At 36.4% G+C, this 24,835-nt stretch overlaps 1 protein-coding gene and 1 pseudogene across 3 annotated transcripts in view; one reads left to right on the top strand and one right to left on the bottom strand.

Annotated features, from left to right (window-relative positions):
- Window positions 1-24,835, bottom strand: part of LIN7A (lin-7 homolog A, crumbs cell polarity complex component) — a 152,785-nt gene that overhangs the window by 69,992 nt on the left and 57,958 nt on the right. Inside the window, exon 1 of one of the 3 annotated variants that reach the window (XM_032296625.1) lies at window positions 3,167-3,187. The exons of the other annotated variants lie outside the window; for them this stretch is intronic. The gene's annotated coding sequence lies outside the window, so the exon portion shown is untranslated. Of the gene's footprint in view, window positions 1-3,166; window positions 3,188-24,835 lie in introns of those variants that run through there. 3 annotated transcript variants of the gene reach the window in all.
- On the top strand, window positions 19,720-21,358 carry LOC116563845 (annotated as a pseudogene).

Consider the following 24,835-nt stretch of genomic DNA (forward strand, 5'->3'; position numbering starts at 1 on the left):
ACTGCACAGATTGCAGGAGGTTTAGAATCATGTTCAATTCTGAAATAAAACTTAGTATTTCAGAAAAATTAATATGAATGAAAGAATAGATGTGAGACAAGGCATTCAAATTGCAACACAAAATGTCAAACTCATAATGCAGATAGATGCCAACTACTCTGGCCTTTTCCTTTAGCAGAAGAATGACTGGAATAGCCTCAAGCAACAGAGTTACCATTCTGCAGGTGCATTGTCCAGCATCTGTCTGTTACCATAGAGATCACTTTCCTTTCCTGAAGACCAAGTCTTTACAGACTCCTACATTTAATTCAGGATGGTGAATGGACCATTTCAGCCTCTCAGTAATGCTGGCAGGAATCAAAGGCTTCAGAACCCAGAATAACTGGATAAACTGTACATCATTCTGGAACCCAGAACAACTGGATAAACTGTACAGGAGTGAATAGAGAGCTGAAGTTTTCAGGCTTTCATGCCTGTTGTAGATACTCTTGATGCCCAGCAGCAGTTTCATTTCTGACACACACTCTTTTCTGCCACCTCCTTCAGTACATCTTTGACTGTGGAAATGTAGTCTGAAAATGCTATGTTTGCATTAAGTTTATTTAGAATGTTCTCTTCATCAGCTAACCTGGAGAGAAGTGCCTCTTGTTCATGATCCACAAATAGGTTCAAGTGTTCACATTTAGAGAAGGTTGTCTGTATCTGGTTTTTCATCCTATTTTTCAGTTGTAAAGGTTTTCTATCCTGAGTGGCTACTAATTTTCAAATGTCTACAACTTTCCTTTCCAGAGACTTAATGTAGCTGCTGAGCCTCTTCTGGTGATGACAAGCAGCTTTCTTTCTGGGTCTCAAGTGGTGACTGACCCTGGTGATCAGGGGGCTGAGTACACAAGAGATGTCGCACCTCTAGGTCTTCCTCACAGAAAAGGGTCAGGATCCGATAGTGCTTTTTGCACAACACGTTGGTGTCTGCCTCTTCATTTGATTCCTCGTAATGTGGAGCAGCTTGGCAGTTTCAGTTGCCCTTCCCACCAAGGTGTTCCTTCTGCAGTGCCCCTCTTGGCATTGGTGACACCAGACAGGCAAGGGAACCTGCCCCATAAATCCAGCCAGCATTGCTAGATGGAGGAGTGACAGAAGTTGTGTTCACATTTGATGGTGATGGGGTCACTCACGTAATCCCAACAGATGGGGCAGTTGGCTTTTGTCTGGAGTCCAGGGCTGCTACAACTGCCACTGTGCCGTGAATGAAGGTCTGGACTGAAGTGAGTTTTCTTCAGGAAGGTTTAGTTCTGCAGATACTTTGCAATGAGAAGCCATGTCACTGTTCTTACTGTCCTTACTGTCTCCTTGTCTTAATTAGTCAGCATTGATGTCCCACTGGGTCACCTTGGTTGCAGAGTGAGGTGCCCAGAGGAGCTCTGCTCATAACCTGCAGGCAATCTCACATTAGCTGGGCAACTAGCTACCCCTGGCAGCCCAGAGGATATAAAACCAATCTAAGCAATTCTCTTGGTCAGAAAACAAACATGACTTAAAGATGACTCTAGTTCTTGGAGTAGGCAGCTCTGTGAGGCAGGTCTTTGAGAGTTGTCTCTGAAGCCAGTCTTGTGCTAGATTGTATGTAATCTGTTTTTTTATTTAAAATATTGTGAACACTTTCCCCACTAATTAAATATTTTTTACATTATTTTAAAGCAGCCATCATACTTCATCTTATAAATTTCCCTTAATGCATTTATGAAAAGATGATTGAAAAATGAAGAGCAGTTTATGGATGTATTGCCATAGTCTGAAAGTTTGTGTCCCCTCCAGATTCATATGTCAAAGTCCAGTCATCAATGTGATGGTATTAGAATTATTTAAAGACTTTTAAGATAATAGTTGTGTGACCTTCAAAATAGATCTCAAAATAGAGAAACAGATGATTTGGTTCTTCTCCAAAGAAGTTACCAGATGGTTGAGGTATAACCATCTCAACTATCACCAAGTCCTTCAGCTTATACTAACCCTGCGGAGAGTGAGGCACAATTTGATAGTCTGTAAAGCTTGCAAAAAGAGCTTCATCACATTTCACAATTTTCAGGAATCCTGTAAAATTATGGATCTGAACCTTTTCTGTGATACAACTGTATACCTAGGCCTGACCTCTTTTCTTGAATTGATTATATTGAAAATAAGGACTACTATTGATTTTTATTTGTAGTAATGTTGTATAAAGTCTCTGCAAAGACTGAACTAGCAAATACTGAAACATTGCTTCTAGAGAAAATGCATCGTTAGGTTTCTCTGAATCTCTGGTTACATTTTCACCAACAATCAATTCAAAACTCTTTTATGAACATTTTTTATCTAAAGACATCTTATTTAATACCTATTGTTGATTCATTAACGTTGATCTCAAGGCCAACAGTGATATAATGCATGTCTGAATGAAGCTTATTTAACACATATTTTCTCTCCAAGGCACATCACCAACTTCTTGTACTGACAAACAGTAGATAGCACTTCAGCACTCTGGTAAGGGGCCATTTTAAACAGCAAAATCACCAAGAAAAGGCACAACAATGTGATGAATAGGGCACTAAATAGATGGAAAAAAATCCCACTTGATTACCAGTTGTATCAGGAAGGCAGAGCACTGCCTTGTTCATCCTCAGCTGCGAACTTGAGTGTATGCATTAGATGACTCAAATTTTTCTACAGAAAAAGAAGGTATAAAATTAAGGATCCCAGACTGGGCTTACCTTTACTAACACCATCCTGACTCACAAAATGCCAGACTACCCTCTTCACAGAGAGGAGTTCTCCATTACATCTTTTCTCACGTGTTCTGTTACATTCAAGTTATGGTCAATGCACCATGCTTGGCTCTGTATAATTAATGATGGATGTCAAGACTATAAAACAATCAATCACTAGGATCTGATTTCTAACCTAAGATGGGCTCTAGCTCTTATACATGTGCAGCTTGGATAGAAAGAATGAGGAAGGAAAGCAAGGGGATTTTAAGGATGCTGACTTAAGGCTGACTTCTATTAGAGTTCTATTTCGAGTTCATTATTTCAAGGACTAAATAGACTCTCACAAATAATGATTTGGCTCTCCACTTTCTTGTAGATTAAAATAGGTAAATGAGCCAGTAAATATGCGTAATTAAGCTTACCTTATTTATAAAGGTAGAGCCTAAATCAAGTTCTAACATTTGATCTACAAAAAGGCAGTCAATGTGTTGGCTTAAAGAAAAGAGAAAGAGGCCGGGCGCGGTGGCTCACGCCTGTAATCCCAGCACTTTGGGAGGCCGAGGCGGGTGGATCATGAGGTCAAGAGATCAAGACCATCCTGGTCAACAAGGTGAAACCCCGTCTCTACTAAAAGTACCAAAAAGTAGCTGGGCATGGTGGCGCGTGCCTGTAATCCCAGCTACTCAGGAGGCTGAGGCAGGAGAATTGCCTGAACCCAGGAGGCGGAGGTTGCGGTGAGCTGAGATCGCGCCATTGCACTCCAGCCTGGGTAACAAGAGCAAAACTCCGTCTCAAAAAAAAAAAAAAAAAAAAAAAAAAAGAAAAGAGAAAGAAAAGAGAAAGAGAGCATGTAATCACCTATCCAAAGGTGCATGTAAACTTAGCCAAGCTGCATTTAACCAAAGATTTTATTTGGCCTGAGTCATCCAGGTTTCCCAGGCCCCTTGACCTTCTGTTCTGATGAGTGTTTAATTATACATCCTAATGGCCATCATGGCACTGTCATCCAAGAAGGAGAGAAAGAAAGCTCATAATGACCTCATTGGCAATAACATGTGAAAAAATACCTTGATGTGGTCTACATGATGTGGCATTTTGACATAGTCCTCTTAAAATAGAAAGGTAACATTAAAGCATTTTTAAATGACCAAGTAGTAGATACAACAGACATCTCTGGTCCTCACCTATCCTATACCGCATCTGGTGGTATGGCTTACGATGCTTAAGAATAGGGTAAGGGTCCGGGCGTGGTGGCTCACGCCTGTAATCCCAGCACTTCAGGGGGCCGAGGTTGGTGGATCACGAGGTCAAGAGATCAAGACCACCCTGGCCAACATGGTGAAACCCTATCTCTACTAAACATACAAAAATTAGCCTGGCATGGTGGGATGTGCCTGAGGTCCCAGCTACTTGGGAGGCTGAGGCAGAAGAATAGCTTGAACCCAGGAGGCGGAGGTTGCAGTGAGCCGAGATTGCACAATTGCACTCCAGCCTGGTGACAGGGCAAGACTCCGTCTCAAAAAAAAAAAAAAAAAAAAAAAAAAAATAGGGTAAAGACATTTCTTTTGCTATGTAAGCTGGAAACTCTTTTTAACAGCTAACTGATGAATGATGACTCTTTTTTTTAAAACAACATTAAAATGTTTCTTTGAAGAAAAGGCAGCAGCAAATATTCACTCAGTTCTCAAAATGTATCTGGAATTTGTTTTTGCAAACATCTCACTGAATTGAGTGAAATTTCATGTATTTTTAAAAATAAAAAGATTTGTTAAAAGATTTATATAGATCTATTTCGTTATTTATACCTACAGAAATTTCAAAAGACAAAGTTACATTCAGAAGTTTAAGGGCATAATACTTGTAGCCACTGTGATTGTCTCTGCGTTGAAATGAAATCAGCTGACCCAAATGTAAGGCTTAAGATGGCATGTCAAATCAGTTCTGAGACTCAAGTCCCAAAGCTTAATCCCACTGCTCTAAACATCTCCACTCCACTTGGGATCTGCATAAGATTTTGTTAATGTTGTTTCCATATCAAGATGAGAAAAAAAAAAAAGAAATGAATCACTTTACTGATGAAAAAAAAAACCCAGCAAAAACATGAAGAAAATAATGGCTGTTTACATTTGCCATTTTAGGATGAAAGCATCTGAATTTTTTGTTTTGAAAAATGATTTTTTTTTATTTGCCAGGAAGTAGACATGTGTTTTCATTAGGAACATTGTTGGAAAATCCCTGCAAAGAGAAACATCTGCATCATTATCACTACTGTCAGAAAAACTCCCTGGCATGCAAAGCAATGAATGTGGCTTGTCTCAAGTAACAGAGACACTAACTCATTAAAAAGCCCAGACCTGAAAATGAACTAAACTTCATTTAACTTTTGGAAGTGATATGCCAGCCTTAATTACAGTATGGAAAAAGAAAGGCATCAAAATACAACATTTTTTTATGTGAAAAATATTTCATACGACATTTCTCTCTAAAAGGGAAAGTAGGTCAGTTTTATCAAAGTGAAAGAAGATGTGAATTTGAATGCATTATTAACCTGTCTTTGGGAATGACAAAAATCTGCCTTTGTATTTCCATAACTTTCAAATTAAATCCTATAAAAATTTAAGTTAGTTTGTAAAGGGGGAAAAGGAAAGCTCAGAAAGTTTTAATTAGGTTGAAGTGCTTCATTAGTACTTACCCTCAATCTGGTAAATACCATCAATTCATGTAAATGCAAAGAATCTCTCAGACACTCACATTACTCATTCATTTTTACTGGAGATAATTGTCAGCATAGCTCAGCATTAAGGAAAAACAACCTTCTGATTCCACGCCTGTTTCAAAGTTTATTGTGTCTTCTTTATGTTCTTACTACCTACCTAAATGCGTATTTTAAAAAGTCTTTCACTTAAAGAATAAGATTATGTAATCATATTTCTCATCTGTTAAGCAAGTTATCTCTGTGGATTATAAAATTAAAGAAATTTTACACTGATATGACTTATGAAAGGCAAAGCCCATTCAACTGTCATTTAAAAAAACAGGTTGGTTTTTTAAACTGAGTGGCCTACCCTGCTGTTGGATAAGAATAAAGATGCCTACTTATATAATATCCATCCAGTTTTTATAATCTTACTAAAGGATGAAGAAGGAAATCAAGGCCTAAGTCTAATAACTAAGCAATGGAGAAGAGGAATGAGATTAACAATAGCTGTGAGAAATCAAGACGGTCTTCCTTGAAGCTGGTAGTTTTCTCCAGCAGCTGTCATATTAGATCACAATGTAGTGTGATCACAAACATGGTCAGGAATTACAGTGCCAAAATATCCACTTTGGGGCTGAAAGGTGACACAGATTCTCTGCAAGATGCTGGATCCAAAGAATAGTGTTTTATGTGAGAAAAGACAGTCAGCTTCCCTCTGTATCTCAGATAAGGAAAAGGATTTAAGACATCGCTATGTGATCTGCAGAGGTAGATGATGATAAGTTCCCCTCCTCAAAATAAGTGTACATAAGCCTTTCAGAGGATAGAGAATATTTCTTCTGTAAATTGGTTGAGTCAAAGAATTCTTGCCAGGATTCATAAGAAGCTGTCAGGTTTGTGGCCTGTGTCTCCCATGTGAGTTTAAATCACTATGGAGAATTTCTTAGATAGTTTCCTAAATTATAATTCGTAGGTATGACAAGAGGTAAGGTATTAGAGGGCCTTAATTAAGGATTCAGCAGTGATGTTTTTAAAAGGGTGTGCATGTGTTATGTGTGAGTGGAGGGATTTGTAACAAGTGACAAAGATACCAATCTTCCTCTCTTGAAATTAGATATAATAGAACCCAATATTTGTTTCTGTTATGTAGACATATTCTTCAAAGACTAAATTTAATAAAGATGAAAGGAGTCTCTTTTAATGATTTTACATAAATTATACTACAGGTTATTTAATGGATACAAAGCTTTATCAAAGGAAATAATCAGTGAAACTACTCTAACAAAAGTAGTAGGTACTTGATTATATTTGAATATAGTTCAAACTGACTGCTAAGTAATTGCATTGGAGTTCCTTTTGAAAACCCTGAAAGCATTTTTGTTGACTCTATTGTACTCTTCTTAATATTTTTCTGTCTTATTATCCAGGGTACCTACTTGCACAAATAATGTTTACAGTCTGGATTTTCTTTTTTAGTTTAAGTTTTGTTGTTTCAGTTGTGAAAAACTCAGATAGAAAGGAAAATATAATCCAAGGTCACTCAAACCGTATGGTTTCCAAATGTTGCTGCATAATGGAATCACCTGGGGATTCTTAAAATATAGTCATGTCTGGCTCCCACCCCAATATTCTGATCAAATTGCAATGGGCTGAGAGCTGGCCATTGAGATTTCAAAAACACTCCAGATGATTCTTATGTGCAGCACAGTTTGGGAACCACTGGCTCAAACAATGAGAAAAACTAATAACATGAAAGTTCAAGGTAAAGCAAATCTAAGGAATTAGTTCAGAGACCATTTTTTTTCATCAGAGACACCAGGTTTTTACACCTCTGAAATTCTTAGAATGCCAGCTGTGTCTTTGGAGGCTTGTTCGCCTCACCATCGTCCAAAGGCTGCCGCAGTTTCAAAAATCACATACAGACAGGACAACATCCAGTAGAAAAGAGAGAATTACTGGTTCCCATGTCTCTTCTTTTTTTATTTTTATTTTAGAGACAGAGTATCGCTCTGTCACCCAGGCTGGAGTACAGCAATGCTGTCATAGTTCTCTGTAGCTTCCAAATCCTGGGCTCTGAGTACCCCCTTGCCTCAATCCCCAAGTTGCTGGGATTACAGGCATGGAACACTGTTCCCAGCTAATTTTTACATTTTTTGTAGAGACAGGGTCTTGCCATGTTGATCAGGCAGTCTTGAACTCCTGGCCTCAAGCAATCCTGCCATTTCGGCCTCCCAAACTGTTCGGATTATAGATGAGAGCCACTGTGCCTAGTCCCATGTCTTTTTTAATAGCCATCATGTTTTTTCCTCAGAAACTCACCCTTGGACTTCCACTCATGCCCCATTAGCTGGATCAGCATCACATCCCCCCTCCTGACAAGGGAAATGAGACCATGACACCTGCCTTAGATTAAACCAGTCAGATTTATCCACCTGCCAAAGATAGGGTCACCTTTTCCCTGAGTCAGGCAGGGGCTTAGAGGTGGGGGTATAAACTTGAACAAAATCATTCTGCCAGTTAAGAGAGAAGTAAAGGAGACTGTTGGTAGCAACTCTGGAATATCTGCTGTATTTCTTTTTTTCCATGTTCTAACAGATAGCTTTCAATCTACTTGGATACGTTTTCTCTTACGGAAGACTTCTATGAATTTTCTTTTGACACCCTTTCTATATGAACACTATGCTCCTTAATAAGGAGACATCATGAAGATGACAGGGTTCAGAGAAATGCCAACCATATATAACCCCATTCCTAGAGCATCCTGCTCTAGGGATTAAGGTCTTATAGTAAATTTCAATTGTTTACTTCGAAAAACGTTTTTTCCTCTTAAAAAAACTTTATTGTGGTAAGACCCCAATATCACTAAACATCAAGTATTTTCAACTTATGCCTTGCTAGTAGTACTTGCAACCCATCTCCTTAATACACAGAAATATGAAGAAAAATTTCTGCTGCATTTATTATATCTTATCAATATGACATATTAATATTTCAATTTTCATTTACGTATACTTCAGGTTTAGAGTCCACATGAAAATACTTCTCCTTGAAATGTTACACTGATAGCAAAGCAAACTGAAAGCTGGAAGCAGATATTTCAGCTTCCTCTAGTGAAATAACGGAAGATTAGCAACTTGACTGCAGCTTTGTAGCACTTCTTTTCTCTGATAATGTTTAAGTCATCTTCCTTAATCGTGTAATAATCATCATGAGAGGCCATCTGCCCATGCCAAGGTAATCATTCACAAAGTTCTTCCAGCATGCAGGTGTTTGCATACCCAAGGATAAAGAGACATCTGTCCTGCTGGTAAAAGAGGAAAGAAACTGCAGGACTTAACGCTTTTCTTCACAGCTATGTGTTATGTGTCTTTTGACATAATTCAGGTCAAAGTTTTTGGGAACTAATTAATTCAGAAACCAGGAATATTACCTGCTCAGTTGCTCAGCAGAGCCCATTGCTAAGCTTCAATTAACTGAAGATAAACTATCTAGCAGGTAAGATCACTAAAGGCCAGTACTTGCCTCTAGGCTGGTTTCAGGAGGGGCCTCTATCAAATATGACTACTATCAGGTAGCAAAACAGGATCACCCTCACAGACATACTAGAAAAGAGACTTTTCCAGTGTTAAAAGCTAGGCCCACTGCATCTCAACTGCTCTGCACTTGACGCTTAAGAAAGAATGGATAAGAAGGCGATAAGTTATCTAAACAATGACACAATTGCCAACAAGAAGTTGCAAAGTGAAGGAGAAGGTGAAGTTAAGGGGGCCTAAGTTTTGGCTAGGTGGAGAAAAGGCATTGGTATGTAACACTTTAAACCAAAGCATCTCAATCTACTTTTTAATTTTTAATTTTTTAGAGATTGTGTGATGTAGTTCATGAGACAAATGAGCAGAATTCTAGGCAGCTCAAGTGAACGCTTTGTGAGAACTCACGTTCATAGTTTAGGGTGCATACATTTTCTGGTTACACAAAGATAGAGCATTTTGATCTCACTTTAGATGATTCTGTAGTAGGGGGAGTTCTATGGACCTATGAACATGTTCTATCACTTCTAACTAACTCAAACTGCCTAGTTGGATTGCTTAGTTTTCTGGGGGTGGGTTCATCTAAGGCAGAAGGCACTGCACTCCATCTGAGCACCACAGGAGGCTTGGCAAAGATCTGCAGAGGTGTGGGCAGAAAACCACGTCCATTGGCACCCTCTGACTTTATTTTTCTAACACCTCAGGAGACCTCAGAATAGGCATATACTTAATTTAAAAGCTGTTGGGAATCATTTCATGGAATAACATTTATTTTTGAGGATTCTAAGAAGTAGATGGCCAAAAATGGTATAGCTATTGTCAAGAGATTTAAATGTCTATGTAACTACTGAGATCATAATTCAACCGCATTATGCCTATGGTTCTTTTTTTTTTTTATCTTCATTTTTGCAAATGGTCTTCATTTTAGTCTGAGAAGGCAACACTTGAATGCTCTCAACTCTGGCTCATTGGGTAATTGAACATGACTTATCTTAACAGTGTTCCATGGAAACCTATCATACAAAATATAAAGTTATAGAGTCAGTTACTTCTAGGAAGCATTTCTCATAAACTTTGAAGATTATGGAGAGAACGTTATCACATGATCCTAGGAGAGGCCCCAGATCTATCTCCCTGTGATAAAGGCACAAAATGACAAAGAATATGTTAGGGGAAATCTTCTCCCATACTTAGCACAATTAGTGTTTCCATGCATATTGTAAAAAGTTGGTCCTTTCTTAAAACACTGCCATTTGCCAGGAAATTTAATAATAAATGTTTAAATCTTGGATGAATACAAAATGAATGACTCCCCTAAAGTGTGCATTAAATAATATTACTTGGTACCCTTGAGAATTTTCAGTTATTACTAATGTCAGTATGCTCTCTTTCAATGAGAAGAAAGGCGAATTGTGCCAGTGCACATGATTAGAACTAATGGACATACAAACACTGGGCATGTCCTGGTAAAAGCATGGAGAACAAGAAGATGAACAGAAATGGGGAGTACAGAGATCTCACCACCTCTGTTCTTATAACAACATGGAGGACTGAAGAAATGTTCCAAAGGTACACTAAGTCATAACGACCATCACAAATACCTATTATGTTTGGCACCCTCATGTATGGATTACTGGGAGACCACAAAGGGGTAGACAAAGTCTCTTGTAACCAGAAATTATAAACAGGAGAAAATTGTTGAGCCAAGACTATGGCCAGATTATATATAGTAGAGTCAAGCACATCAGAGTGCTCCTCCAGGTGCTAGCTGGAAATTGAAAGGTAATATTTCTTTACATAGGGAAAGATATATTGTTGTACTATGGTAGGTACATTCACATTCACAAATTTTGGGCCAAATTTACCTTTGTATGTGAAGAATTTAAATATAATATGTTTGTCTTATTTTAACAGCCAAGATGCTAAGGAATTATTTGTACACTTCAGGAAAAATACTCTCCCAGTAATTTGTATACATCAATTATTTGTATTGACCTCAGTCAGTGCAAAATTCTGTGGTAATGGAAAAATTATTCAAATAGAAATGATCTAAGGCCCAAGGTCATAAAAGTAGTAACTGCTACATTTTTGAAGGAACCAGTATTAGACAAAATTAAGACATCTCAGGCTGAAAACAGTGCAGGAAATACACTAATCTAATTCAGGTTTTTTTCCTCTTTCAGTCACACTGAAGGATAAAAATGGGATGAGAGGTGGGAAAGAGAATATATCAGTGGTTATTTTGTTTTAAAAGACCAAGTCAAACGGGAGGTAAAAGAAAAGAGTGGGTAATAGGAAATGTCCCTTGGAGTTAGCACACAACATATAATGAGTGTATTTCCTAAGTAGCTTGTTACATTACAATAAAATTATGCATATTGAATTGCAGTGTCTGAAATAGTATCTGTAAAAGGTATTTCTCTATTAGGAAAGCAAGTCAACAAGCTTAATGGTATTGCAACTGCTTTTAAATCAAATTAAATAGTTTTATGTATTCAAATTAGCTATTGCATTGAGGAAACCTACTTATCTTATGGTTTTTTCTTAGTTGTCATTATGTATATCAATCCCAAACACACTGAAATATACTTCAATAAGCATGTTTTTCTAACCATTGTAAATATTGCTTTATCAAAAGAAAATACATTTAAACATCAGAACATTTGAAAATGAATAAACAAAACAGCCGGATAGAGACTAATTTATAAATATTTTGCTTGTAAACTCGTTTTGAATTAAGCATTCATTGTAAAGCAACTTTCACAACTAAATATAAGTGTTTGATGTTCAAATATTTCTAGAATCTTATAATAGACAAATGTAAACCTTTTTTATCACTAGGAATTCAATGAGGAAAGCATTTTTTAACTTCTACAAAATGGAAATATTTTATGAAATATAAGAATATTAGTTGATATTTAAAGTATTTTTCTCACTGCCAGATCATTATGCCTATTTAGCTAACTACAGATAGCATAAATGTTTTAATTTTTTAAAGCTGTAGCTCAACAGAGTCCAATTTTTGTTATATAGAAACTCAAATTGAGAAAAATATATTTGTATAGCTACATGTTCACATACTGGACACTTCCATTTTTTTTCTTTGCACCTGGCAATGAAAGTATTATAAAGCTATAATTAGAACAATAATCAATTTCATTTATTTTTATGCCAATGTGATTCAATCCACATTTAAAGTCAGCTCTTTATTACCCAAGTTTATCATCCCTGAGATGAAAATTTGAATGTAAAGCATGATTCAGTGATCCTATTACTTGCAGTCCTTAAGTCATGGAGATCTTGAAAAATTCCTCCCTCAGCTATAATGATAAGCCAAAATTAATTATGGCAAATGAATATTCTAAATGAATCCCTTCCTCTTAACTATTGTTTGAATAATTGCTTATGCTTGACAAGATATTTTTCGTGAAATATAAACAATGTGATTTGAATCACATTCATGATTGCAAACTCTTCAACCATAGTAATTAATAAATTACTGCCTTCTCATGGGATTGTCTTCAAACATTTAAAATATTTATTATTGAGAAGGTCTGTTGAGCTACTACAGCATATTCATAAATTTTCTAAGATCTTAAATTTCTTCCAACCTTGTCATTTGGCTGTTTTAATTTTTAGTTTTCATTGAAATATACTTGACAAAAATCTTTGTCACATTTGGAGGAAGGACATATTTTATAGCTTATTTAGGAAAGTCTAATTTACTCAGTTAATGTCTAGCATTCTCAATTCTCTCAACATGCTGTGGTGGTTGGCTCTATCCTGGACACAAAATAATTACTGTCCCATATATGAAGAGATCAAATGATTTACAAAAAAATTTTTATTAAATCCAGTTGCAACTCACTTTCTGAAATACAGAGTCAACAGTAACTGACAGCTAAGCAGGTGGTCATAGAGGAAAATTAGCAGAATATCCTTTTGATCAGATGCACTGTAAGGCAGAATTCTTTAATTTTGCTTGACTGCCAGTAAACTTCTCCACATTGTCTCCATGTGGATTTATATCTCTCAGAACAGTTATCCTTGAGTATTCTTTAGAAAGATGTGTGCGGCACTGTTCTCTTTATATGGCTGTGTGCCTATTGATAGCCCAATTGGTAAGACCTGGAAATTGTGTAGGAAGATGTGTGAAAAAAATGTTAGGGAAATCAGTGAAAGGGAAATAATCTAATCTATTGGGTGTTCCGGGAAGGTTAATTCTCCTCTCCTTTCCTGACCTTAAAACAGAGAAACAAGTCAAGCACAGTGGCTTATACCTGTAATCTCAGCACTTTGGGAGGTAGAGGTGGGTGAGCCACTCAAGCCCAGGAGTTCAAGACCAGCCTCAGCAGCATAGTGAGAACTTGTTTCTACAAACAATTTTTAAAAATTAGGCAGGACATGTTGGCATAAGTCTGTAGTTCTAGCTACTCAGGAGGCTGAGTGAGGTGGGAGGACTGCTTGAGCCCAGGGGTTTGAGGCTGCAGTGAGCTATGATCACACCATTGCACTTCAGCCTGGGGAATAGAGGGGAACCTTGTCCCTAAAAAAAAAAAAAAAAAAAAAAAAGTAAATAAATAAAAGTAAAAATAAAACATTCTGATTTGAAATAAGAGAGGAATATATTTGCATTTAACACAGAAAATGTACACCTGTGGATTGTCAACAAGGTTATGTTTTTGTCGGTTATGTAGACCTCAATGATTTATCTGTCATTGATACCACTGGTCACCAGCCCATCTCTCCAGAAGCAAATTTGAAAAGAGGAAGAGGGTATGTTATTGAATCTCTCACCTGGAATATTCTAAGGTAAATGGTTTCTTATATTTTTGTTGTTGTTTGGTTGGTTACTTATCTGATTTTTACGTTTGCTGTTTTTTTTCTTTCTTTCTTTTCTTTTTTTTTTTTTTTAACAGTTCCTGAAACCCTGAAACACTAGGAAAGCTGCCTCTTAAATTACTGCTGTTTTGCCTAACAACTGGTAGGGCTGGATTCTGTAGCTGCAATTCTAGGTGCTAGCAAATAGGGAATAGGCAGCAAAGTACTCTAGGGCTGGACTTTAGGCAGTAGGATATGTCTAGGATGTCCTACTGTTGATCTATGGGAAATAGAAAATGTAGTTCAAAAGTTTCCAAGTATCAGGCTTAACAAAGCCTGAGAGTCACTTCTATGATGAACATGTTGACATGGGAAAACGAGGTAGTTTGGGATAACAAGATTACATGTCACAGATTTCTTTTCTCTCCACTTAAGAAAACAGGCTTTCTTCCTAACTCTGTGGCTATTGGTTGAAAATGATTTTTCTGGCTTTAGTGCTAACTTACTAAGAAAAGAACTATGGGCACATTTAAATAGACATGTATATTTGTGGTAGATCCAGAAATACATTTGCTAAAGTTTGGTCTTAAAAAATACTAAATTATTCCAGAAAGGGCTGAAATTTTCTGAAAATGTCATAACCGTTTTTATGAAATAGTGCCAATTATACAATGATTAGTAACTAAATTTTTTTACATTGCTTCTTTAAAACTTGAATAACAAATATATGAGAAAATATAATACTAAAAGACAATATATTGTCTTGTGTTAACTGAGGCAAAGAAAGGACAAAAAGGCATACATTTTAAAAATCGTTGTTGGTACAAATGGAACAAACATGAATAGGGATTGTGGAGAAGGGAATCATGGTGAAATTTTCCTATTTTAACTCATTACTGACAAGCATTAAAATAATGTTTCATTATTCTCACATTCCAGAATGTTCTGTTTTAGCTATTATCCATAACGAGTAAAACTAGAACTAGACTGGGACCTGGGAGATTTTGGTTCTGGTGCTAACTCAGGCACTAAGTACTTGAAAGACTACTTAAACTTTCTGCATCTTATTTTCTCATCCATAAAGTTACTTTTACAGTAGATCAAGGTGCCAAATGGATCAGTCTCAGATTTACCAACCCCCTTAATTTTTAATAAGAATATTTGCACATGTGTATTTTTTTTCTGGAATAAAAAGCCTATAATTTTACCAGATCCACAAAGAAGTTCATGATTTCCAAAAGGCAAAGAAAGCACAGCACCAGGTGCTTTGTATGGTTCTTTTTAAACCTGTATACATTACCAACTTTTATGCATGTACTATATGAAAACTCATATGTTACATACTTGCACATTCATAACAACATATATATATATATATATATATATATATATGCAAATACATAAAGAACCCTGAAGATTTGGCTCTAATTATAGATCACTTTTCAAGGGTGGAAGCCATTTTAATGTAAGATCTTATTCTGAACTAGAAATGTTAGCATTTTTTGTCTGTGATTTGTATGAGCTCAGGGTCCCATTTGATAATTCAAGATTGATGAAAATCAGAGATGTGTTCATCTACAAATATAAATGAGTCATTTTAAAGAATTCCCCATGCAACCAACAAATATTTATTGTATGCTCATTATTTGGCTGATAACATGCTAATTTTCTGTTATTATTAAAATACACATTTTCTACCTTCAGTCTAGGTAGAAGATAGATGACTATTACTTAAAACTTTAGTAAGAGAAACAGAGATCCACAAATTAAGGATTTAAAACCGTTCTAACTTTTTTTGAGAGCAGTAGGCTATATTTTATTATTATTATTTCTTTCCCCCTTTGGATCTGAGGTGCAAAGAATAGAATTGGAACCATCATAATATTTAGTTTATGGCACATCCTCTTCATTGCACATTGATCCATGAGTGCCTTGGTTTTATCAACTTACTTTTACACACACACACACACACACAGAGAACGGGCGAGAGACAGACAGAGAGAGACAGAAACAGATTGGAATCTCCCACTGAAACAAAAGCTGCAATCACAAATAGTTAGGATCAAAACTGTGTGCCACCCCTTTTCCCCAAACTCATTCCCTTGGCTTTCTCAGATGAGTTAAACGGGGCATTAATGAAGGGATGAGAACCCAGAAACAGATTCCTATGTGGAGACTATGATGGATAACAAAGTGTCAGATCAGGAAAACTTCAGTAGGCATTAAAGGTAAATATCTTTTAGACACTGGGGTAGGGACAGTTTTCTAAGCATATTTTAAACAAAATCAATGTGAACATTTAAAATTAAGAAATTTATTCATGAAAGATACCCTAAAGAAAAGTTACAAAGGAGGAGAATATATTCATTATATACACAACCCAAAAATAACTACTAATAAGAATATATAAGAATATGTAAAAGCCCAAATTAGTAGAAAAACACATGAATGGATGTTTCACAGAAAAGGAAACACATATGGCCAAGAAGATACATTTAACAACTGACTGATCAAGTAAACACCAATGGTAACTGCAGTAAGATCCCACTGCATTGTAGATTCCGTTGGTGAAAATTTAAATGTCTCATATACAAGTGTTGGAGGTAATATGGATTCCACAATTATACATTGTTAGTGTATAAATTTGAGTAATAAAGTTTGAAAACTGTTTGGCATTGTCTCTTAAAGTTGAATATTCTTATACTTTATGACCCAGAAATTCTACATGTACACAAATATCCCAGAGAAGACTTGGTCATCTTACCAGAGACACATGTATATTAATAGTAGCACCTAACATAATAGTAAAAACCTGGAAATAACTCAAATGCCATCAATAAGAGAGAGTGATTTTATAAACTGTGATATATTCACACAATGATACATCACACAACAGCCAAAGCAAGTGAACCACATCAAGGCAAAAGTTACGGGATCTTAGCAGTATTATTGTAAGTGAAAGAGAACATTCCCCAAATATTTCAACAGTATTGTTACCTCTTTATAACATTTTAAACAAATAAAATTAAAATAAATATATTTTAGAAAAATATACTGCAATCAGACTATAGACAAAGAAAAGCAAGGAAATAATGAAAAAACGTATAGTGGTCAGTTTTCAGCCCTAAATCTGTATTTCCCTATGAGAGGGAAGAATGAAAGGAAGATAGAGAAGAAAGGAAGGGAGCAAGCTAATAATCGCCTTGCATATATTTGAATTATGAATGATACTAAGTTCATTTCTTTTTACATGCAAATTACTCCCAGGGACAACAGCAAACTGGCTTAAAATGTCAATTTGTAACTTAACATTCATTTTAGATGGCTTGTACAAATGAACTTCTCTCCATTTATGTTGGCAACATTGAAGCAAGAAAAGGTTAAATGACTTTGTTCACTGGGAGGAAAAAATAAATGAACAGTTGTCATCTGTGGTGCCAAAAATAGAAGTTCTGCATCTACATGAAGAAAAACATAGATTGCTTTTCTGTGTTTTTCACAGAAAAAGCTTTGTAATTGTAGATTCACAGAACTGGAAGGACCCCAGGGGACAGACTACCTAGTGAAGCAGTGTTTCTCAACTGATATCATAGTCCCTTATTAATTAGTCTTTATTTGGGTGTAAAAGAGAGGATATATCATGGACACTTTAGAAAATCTAATGAAGTTTGTGACGTTATCCCAAGAAAAATCCACTCATGTGTAAATGTTCATGCCATTTATTTTTATTTTTGCATTTGACATTGAGTTATTTTACATATTACAAAGAACTATGTGACTCATTTTTCTTACAAAAATTGATGACCTCTTTCTAAATAAAACAATAAATGCAAATTACTAGCCAAATCACATTTTTAAAAAAGGAAAAACAGTGTCTGCTTAAAATAGTTTTCAATGAGAAGGCTATTTTATTTGGCTTAGTAAGAAGTTAAAATTTAGGTTACTCTGGGACACTCTGCCTACGGGATAATCCTGCTCTGTCTAGGGAGCAGCTCCCACAACCCCCCAAAAAAGGAAGAAGTTAAAATTTAGAGTGATCCTTCCTTTATATGAAAACATTAGTGTTATTTTTAGGATCCAAACAATTTTTCATCTGTTTTAATAGCAGTATGTGCTAAAAGTTGCAGCTCACATAGCTTTCAGTATCAAAACAGAATTAAATCCCCTATCAGAGCAAAGTAGACTTTTGTCAAGACACCTGAGCTTTCTCCAAGACACATCAAGGTGAATTCAGGCTCTACAAAACCCTTTGTCCTCAAGTCAAATGAAATTATTTTTGGAAAGATTAGTGTCAACAATGCAGCCTTTGTCAACAAGGGAAGATGTTTGAATCCTTCTTTTGATTTTAAGTAGCTAAGCACAAGTAACCTTTAAAAGAGTTTTTGCAGTCTTTACAGATGTTTGTAGATCTTCTCCATGGATAAACTGACATGTCTATCTCATTTTCAACTCCTTTGCCCTCACTAAAGTCTTTGTTTCAGCACATTCATGTCAATGGAAAGGTCACTTCTAATTTCTTTCTCCAAAATGGCAGGTGTTTCCAGAGCCACCCTACTAGACCAGAAAATCTGAAATTGAAAGACTGACCTCATTTTTTTTTTTGGCCTAACATCTACAAGGAAGTCCATCCATGAATAAACCTCGCTTGTCAAATTGTTTTAAGATTCAGCTCTCCTTTACTTAAAAAATAGGTAAAATGAAATTTCTGACCCAAGTTTAGCCAAGTGCATTAAAACTTATCCTTTGAAAAGCCAAAACCCTTCTGATAGTAAAAAGAACACGTTTTACTTCATTTCCAAATAAAAACTTTTGAAACTCTATAGATTTCAGGCTATGGATGTGAAATTATTAGGTTGCTTTTAACAGGGCCCACAAAACATCTTTTTAGGATAATTATCAGAGTCTTTCACACAAATGCATGCTGATGGCGAAGCCAATATGTCTCTGTGGCAAGTGGAACCTCTGTCTTCACCAGATTAATGAAGCTGGATCTTACAACCAGAAACTCCGTAACTTCATATGCACTCCATATGTACTTGCAGTATCAAGATTTTTGTTCCATTAGGAGTTTTGGTTGACAAAGAAACTCTTTACTGCTGAGAGGAGGCAACACACACGCATGCACACACACACACACACACACACACACACACACACACACACAACATTCAGGTGAGAGATAAAACTCCGAGTTTTACTGAAACAATAATAGTTTTCACTCATTTGCATGCCAAATGGGAATGACACAGCTGTTATTTTCACCATAACTAGCTTTGAAATATTGGCAAAATATCGGAGTTCAAGAGTAGGTTCTATCAAATGAACAAAGGTGCTATTTTAATTTTTTTTATTCTAAGCAACCCACCAGCTCAAGCATTTCTAGAAACTTGAATTGATAAGCTTTCTCCAGTTTATGTGGTTTCTTTTGGTTGGAAACATATCAAAACTTTCATGTTAGGGTAAATGTAAGTTTTGGTAAATTTCCATCCTTTTAAAACTGAACTTCTTCTCTAGGGGGAAAAAAAGTCTATATTGTGTGATTTATTTTCAGGATGCTCAAAAATAAGCTTTCTTGACTTCATCCCATCATTGGCAGGAAACTTATCACACAAGAAACAGTCTGGCTTTTGTGTCCCATCACATTTAGCAATGCAAATAAAATCAAAGGAAATGTAGGAGCCATCAGCTTTCTTTTCTCTGACATTTGCCAACTGAAGCTAAGTTTAATGTGAACAGAAAGAGATATGCACAAACATAATGTCAGATGCATTTTCATTAATTCTGATGAATGCAATGCCATTCTAGACGTCGTTGTACAAGAATAGTAACTTTCGGTGAAAATACATGCTACCCTGTCCATGTTTAAAGGAAAACATTAACACATTTTAAAACATTAAAAATGTGGCTGGTGCAGCTGCTGCCAAGTCCAGATCCTACTGCTGTGCACCCCCGACGCCCGCCCAATGTGCATTCCTGGATCCTTTTGGTTCCAAGTCCAAAATGGCAACTCTCAAGGATCAGCTGATTTATAATCTTCTAAAGGAAGAATAGACCTTCCCAGAATAAGACGACATTTGTTGGGGTTGGTGCTGTTGACATGGCCTGTGCCATCAGTGTCTTAATGAAGTACTTGGCAGATGAACTTGCTCTTGTTGATGTCACTGAAGACAAACTGAAGGGAGAGATGATGGATCTCCAGCATGACAGCCTTTTCCTTAGAACACCAAAGATTGTCTCTGGTAAAGACTGTAATCTAACTGCAGACTCCAAGCTGGTCATTATTATGGCTGGGGCACGTCAGCAAGAGGGAGAAAGCCGTCTTCATTTGGTCCAGCGTAATGTGAATATCTTTAAATTCATCATTCCTAATGTTGTAAATTACAGCCCGAACTGCAAGTCGCTTATTGTTTCAAATCCAGTGGATATCTTGACCTATGTGGCTTGGAAGATAAGTGGCTTTCCCAAAAACTGTGTTATTGGAAGTGGTTACAATCTGGATTCGGCCTGATTCCATTACCTGATGGGTGAAAGGCTTGGAGTTCACCCATTAAGCTGTCATGGGTGGGTCCTTGGGAAACATGGAGATTCCAGTGTGCCTGTATGGAGTGGAGCGAATGTTGCTGGTGTCTCCCTGAAGACTGCACCCAGATTTAGGGACTGATACAGATAAGCAACAGTGGAAAGAGGTTCACAAGCAGGTTGGTTGGGAGTGCTTATGAGGTGATCAAACTCAAAGGCTATACATCCTGGGCCATTGGACTCTGTGGCAGATTTGGCAGAGACTATAATGAAGAATCAGGTGGGTACACCCAATTTCCACCATGATTAAGGGTCTCTATGGAATAAAGGATGATGTCTTCCTTAGTGTTCCTTGCATTTTGGGACAGAATGGAATCTCAGACATTGTGAAGGTGACTCTGATTCCAACTCCTGAGGAAGAGGCCCGTTTGAAGAAGAGTACAGACACACTTTGGGGGATCCAAAAAGAGCTGCAATTTTAAAGTCTTCTGATGTCATACCATTTCACTGTCTAGGCTACAACAGGATTTTAGCTGGAGGTTGTGCATGTTGTCTTTTTTATCTGATCTGTGATTAAAGCAGCAATATTTTAAGATGGACTGGGAAAGATATCAATTCCAGAAGTTAGAAATAGGAATGGTTTGTAAAGTCCTACAGCTATATTCTGATGCTGGATAGTGGTAACCTTGTGTAGTCCTAAACTGGTTAGTGTGAAATAGTCTGCCACCTCTGAGGCACCACTGCTAATGCTGCACATGCTGCAGTTGCCCCTTGAGCCAGAGAGATGTTCATTTGTCATATAACTTCCTGGCTCCTTCACTGAACATGCCTAGTCCAACATTTTTTCCCAGTCAGTCACATCCTGGCATTCAGTGTATAGATCCAATATTGCATGTCTTGTTCCAAAGGATCTTATTTTGTGAACTATATATATCAGTAGTGTACATTACCATGCAATGTAAAAAGATCTACATATAAACAATGCAACCAACTATCCAAGTGTTACACCAACTAAAACCCCCAATAAACCTTGAACAGTGAAAAAAAAACATTAAAATGTCAAAAGATTAAATGCATTAAAGAACAAAAAAAGTATTTTATCACAAATAATTTTTGCACAAAAAGCAAAGGAAACAAAATAAAGCTAAGTTAAATATACATATGTTTGCTCTTAACTTACAACATAAAGTCTGTATATGATCTTTAACTAAAATGTCTCTTTTCTAAAGTAATCTGAAATATACCATTTAATCTCTGCTGTTGTTATAGGAAGTTTCCTGTATTACAAATGAGCCCATTTGTAATATTTGTGTATTTCTAGTTATCATTGGTTATCTGCATTCTTCCATTTTTCATCCAGTGTTCTGGCATGAGTAATTCCCTTGCCCTTTATCCCATCAACGATTGGATGGTAAATCTCATGATACACACATCTTTTCTCTTTATGTGGCTAAATATCACCAAGGCCTTAACCTCTTGTCATCTGACAAGGTATCCATATCTCTTCTTATGCTGGTTGTCTTTTCCTACAAGCACTACAATGTATTAACATTTATCTTAAAATTCAAAGCCATCTATTTAAAAGTTTTGCATTTTTTTGGCGGTTCAAAAACTACAGTACTATTCTTCTTATTCTTAACTAATATTTCTATTAGAACATATTAAATATTTAGCTTTTTGTCCCTAAATACATCAAGATTTTTACCAGAATAGCTATCATTTCTTTTTTTTTCTTTTCTTTTTTTTTTTTTTTGAGACGGAGTTTTGCTCTTGTTACCCAGGCTGGAGTGCATTGGCGCGATCTCAGCTCACCGCAACCTCCGCCTCCTGGGTTCAGGCAATTCTCCTGCCTCAGCCTCCTGAGCAGCTGGGATTACAGGCACGCGCCACCATGCCCAGCTAATTTTTTGTATTTTTTGGTAGAGACTGGGTTTCACATGTTGACCAGGATGGTCTCGATCTCTTGACCTCGTGATCCACCCTCCTCGGCCTCCCAAAGTGCTGGGATTACAGGCGTGAGCCACTGTGCCCGGCCTACCATTTCTTAATCATCAACTCTTCAGGCTATGCACTATATTAATCAGGTATGCCATGTGCTATCTCATTTTATTTAATCTTTCTGACAATCCTATGAATTTATTATTGCCTTATTTTATCTTAAAAACCAAGATCACAGAAATTAAGTAACTTGGAACTAGATGGCATAATGAAGTGCTCAAGCAAGGATGTGAATACAGATTTGTCACAATCCATTGTCAATATTGTTTCTGTACTTTTCCATTATACTACAATAAGCCATGATTCAGTATCAGCTTTACTTCCCTCCCTCCCTCCTTCCTTCATTCCTTCTCTTTTCTCTCTCACTCTTTCTCTTACTTTTTTTCCTTCTTCCCTTCCTCTTTTCTTTTCAACCTTCACTCTCACCCATTCTTTCTTCCTCCAATTCCTCTTTCTCCTATTATACTTATTTTATCTCATGCTGTCACTAATGAGCCAACTATGTATTTTCTTAGGGTAATTCTGAATCTACTTTGTGTCATCCAACCAATCATTGGCTCTCTCATAAAGCTGATTAAGTTTTCCTTCTGTGTTTTTATCCACATAGCAGATTAAGGCATTGATAGACATTAATTTGAACAGCAAAGAACAAAAACTTGTGTCATAATGCTATTTCTCATATGGTTGTGGAATTAGGGTGAAATAGCTCAATTTATTATAATTATTGATGGTGGGTTAATGAATATAAATATACTAGTCTTGTGTGTTTTCTTAGATTCAGCTTATAGAAACTACCATGCCTCTTTCTGTCTGTTATGCATTCGCTGACTTACCAAAACACTACAGTTAGGGATAATTTGGGGCCCTAATCGTTAACAATGATAGCATCCATTGATTTTGTATTTGTTGGCTACAACACACTGTATTAGGTAGCTGTACATATATGATATTTAATTAGCAGGATCAGTGCAAGACTGGTGGTATTTGTTTATTATTTTAAACTAAAAAATTACAGTTTTAGAGAAGGCAAAAATAAGTAGCCAAGTTGGGATTCAAACTTTGGTCGGTTTGGCCACAACACTCCTCTAAGGACTTTGCTTCTGTCTCTGATCTGACAGAATGTGTCATGGTGACCTTTCCCACATATCCCTCTTGGGAGGCATTGTGGCGAAAATTACCAGTACCTTCAAAAAAATATTTCTCACTGGGAACCAGGAGCACTTGAACAGTAGACTGACAGACTCCAAATATTTCTCCTATCTTGATTATATCTTTAAGTTCATAAGACAAAAAAATCCCTTTATAAAGATACGGTGTAAGATTTAGATGGAGTGGTGGGGGATGGTACCAGGAGTGGTGCTAGAGGGTTAATAAGCTCTATCCTCAGAAATTAAATAATAAAAGTAGTAGAATATGAAAGATAAGGAGCAAATAAAATTTGTAACCCAAGTTTCTCAAAATTTTTAAAACTGTGAACTGCTTAATGGCCATAGGTACTTAGATTGGTTACAAATTTCATATAATTTTTAAAAGATGTATCACAGTTTATATAACATAGTTTTAAAAACATTAATTTTGTTTTATAGTAATTAAAGGATTGATACTGCTTATAACCTTTTGCCAAAGTAAATTTGGTTTGATCATTGTGTATCATCAGTCAGGGAAACCTGGGTAATGCTGAGGTACAATTATCTCTAAACCTTGGGGATTTAGAGTAACAAAGGTTTATTTCTTGCTCAGACTACCTGTTCATGAAAGGTTAGCTAGAGTCTATATTTTTTAATTTTCTCATTCTTAAACCCAGACTGATTGATAATTTCTCATATGAAATATTACTAGTTGCCTAGTAATGGGAAGAGAACATGGCAAGTCTTTTACTTACTCAAAGGCTCCCATGAAGAAGTGGAACATATAGCTTCTTCCACTCACATGTGATTGGCTAAAGCAGTTATCATAAGCACAGATAACTTTAGAGAGGGTGGAGAAATTCAACTGTAGCATGCACAAAGAAGTAGGGAACTGGCCCAATTTTGAAATCCTATTATCACAAAATGACAGTCATTCCATGTAGGGTTGATTTGTTTTCTTACTCTATGTTCTACTACTTTAGAAAATACTAACATTCAGTTCAGCGATTGGCCAAAGAAGGCAGTTTTTGGTGATTATGACCTTTTGTTCTGTATTTTTCTTCAAGCCTGCATATAGCAGTTATAAACGTGGGAGTAAGTCCTTACAACAGACCACTGTTAACAGCACATCACCCTCCAGGTCATTGAGCACATCATCCTGAAAAGCAGGAGACTGAATATTTTACACCTTGGAAGATGATGATATTACGTAGATAGTTATTTTTTTATTTGTTGCCGCAAGAATTTCTTTGTATTCTGTTGCAGAAATTAGACGTCTTCTTAAAATATGATCACTTATACATTTATTGATTTTTTTTCTCTGAGGCACAAAGAACATGAAGTTTTGCAGGGGCAAAGCCTAACTCTTGCAAATTGAGCTAGTTGCACTGCAATTCAGTT

The sequence above is a fragment of the Sapajus apella genome, unplaced genomic scaffold (genome assembly GCF_009761245.1).
Source record: "Sapajus apella isolate SASKATOON/1434 unplaced genomic scaffold, GSC_monkey_1.0 scaffold2, whole genome shotgun sequence".
Classification (NCBI taxonomy): Eukaryota; Metazoa; Chordata; class Mammalia; order Primates; family Cebidae; genus Sapajus; species Sapajus apella.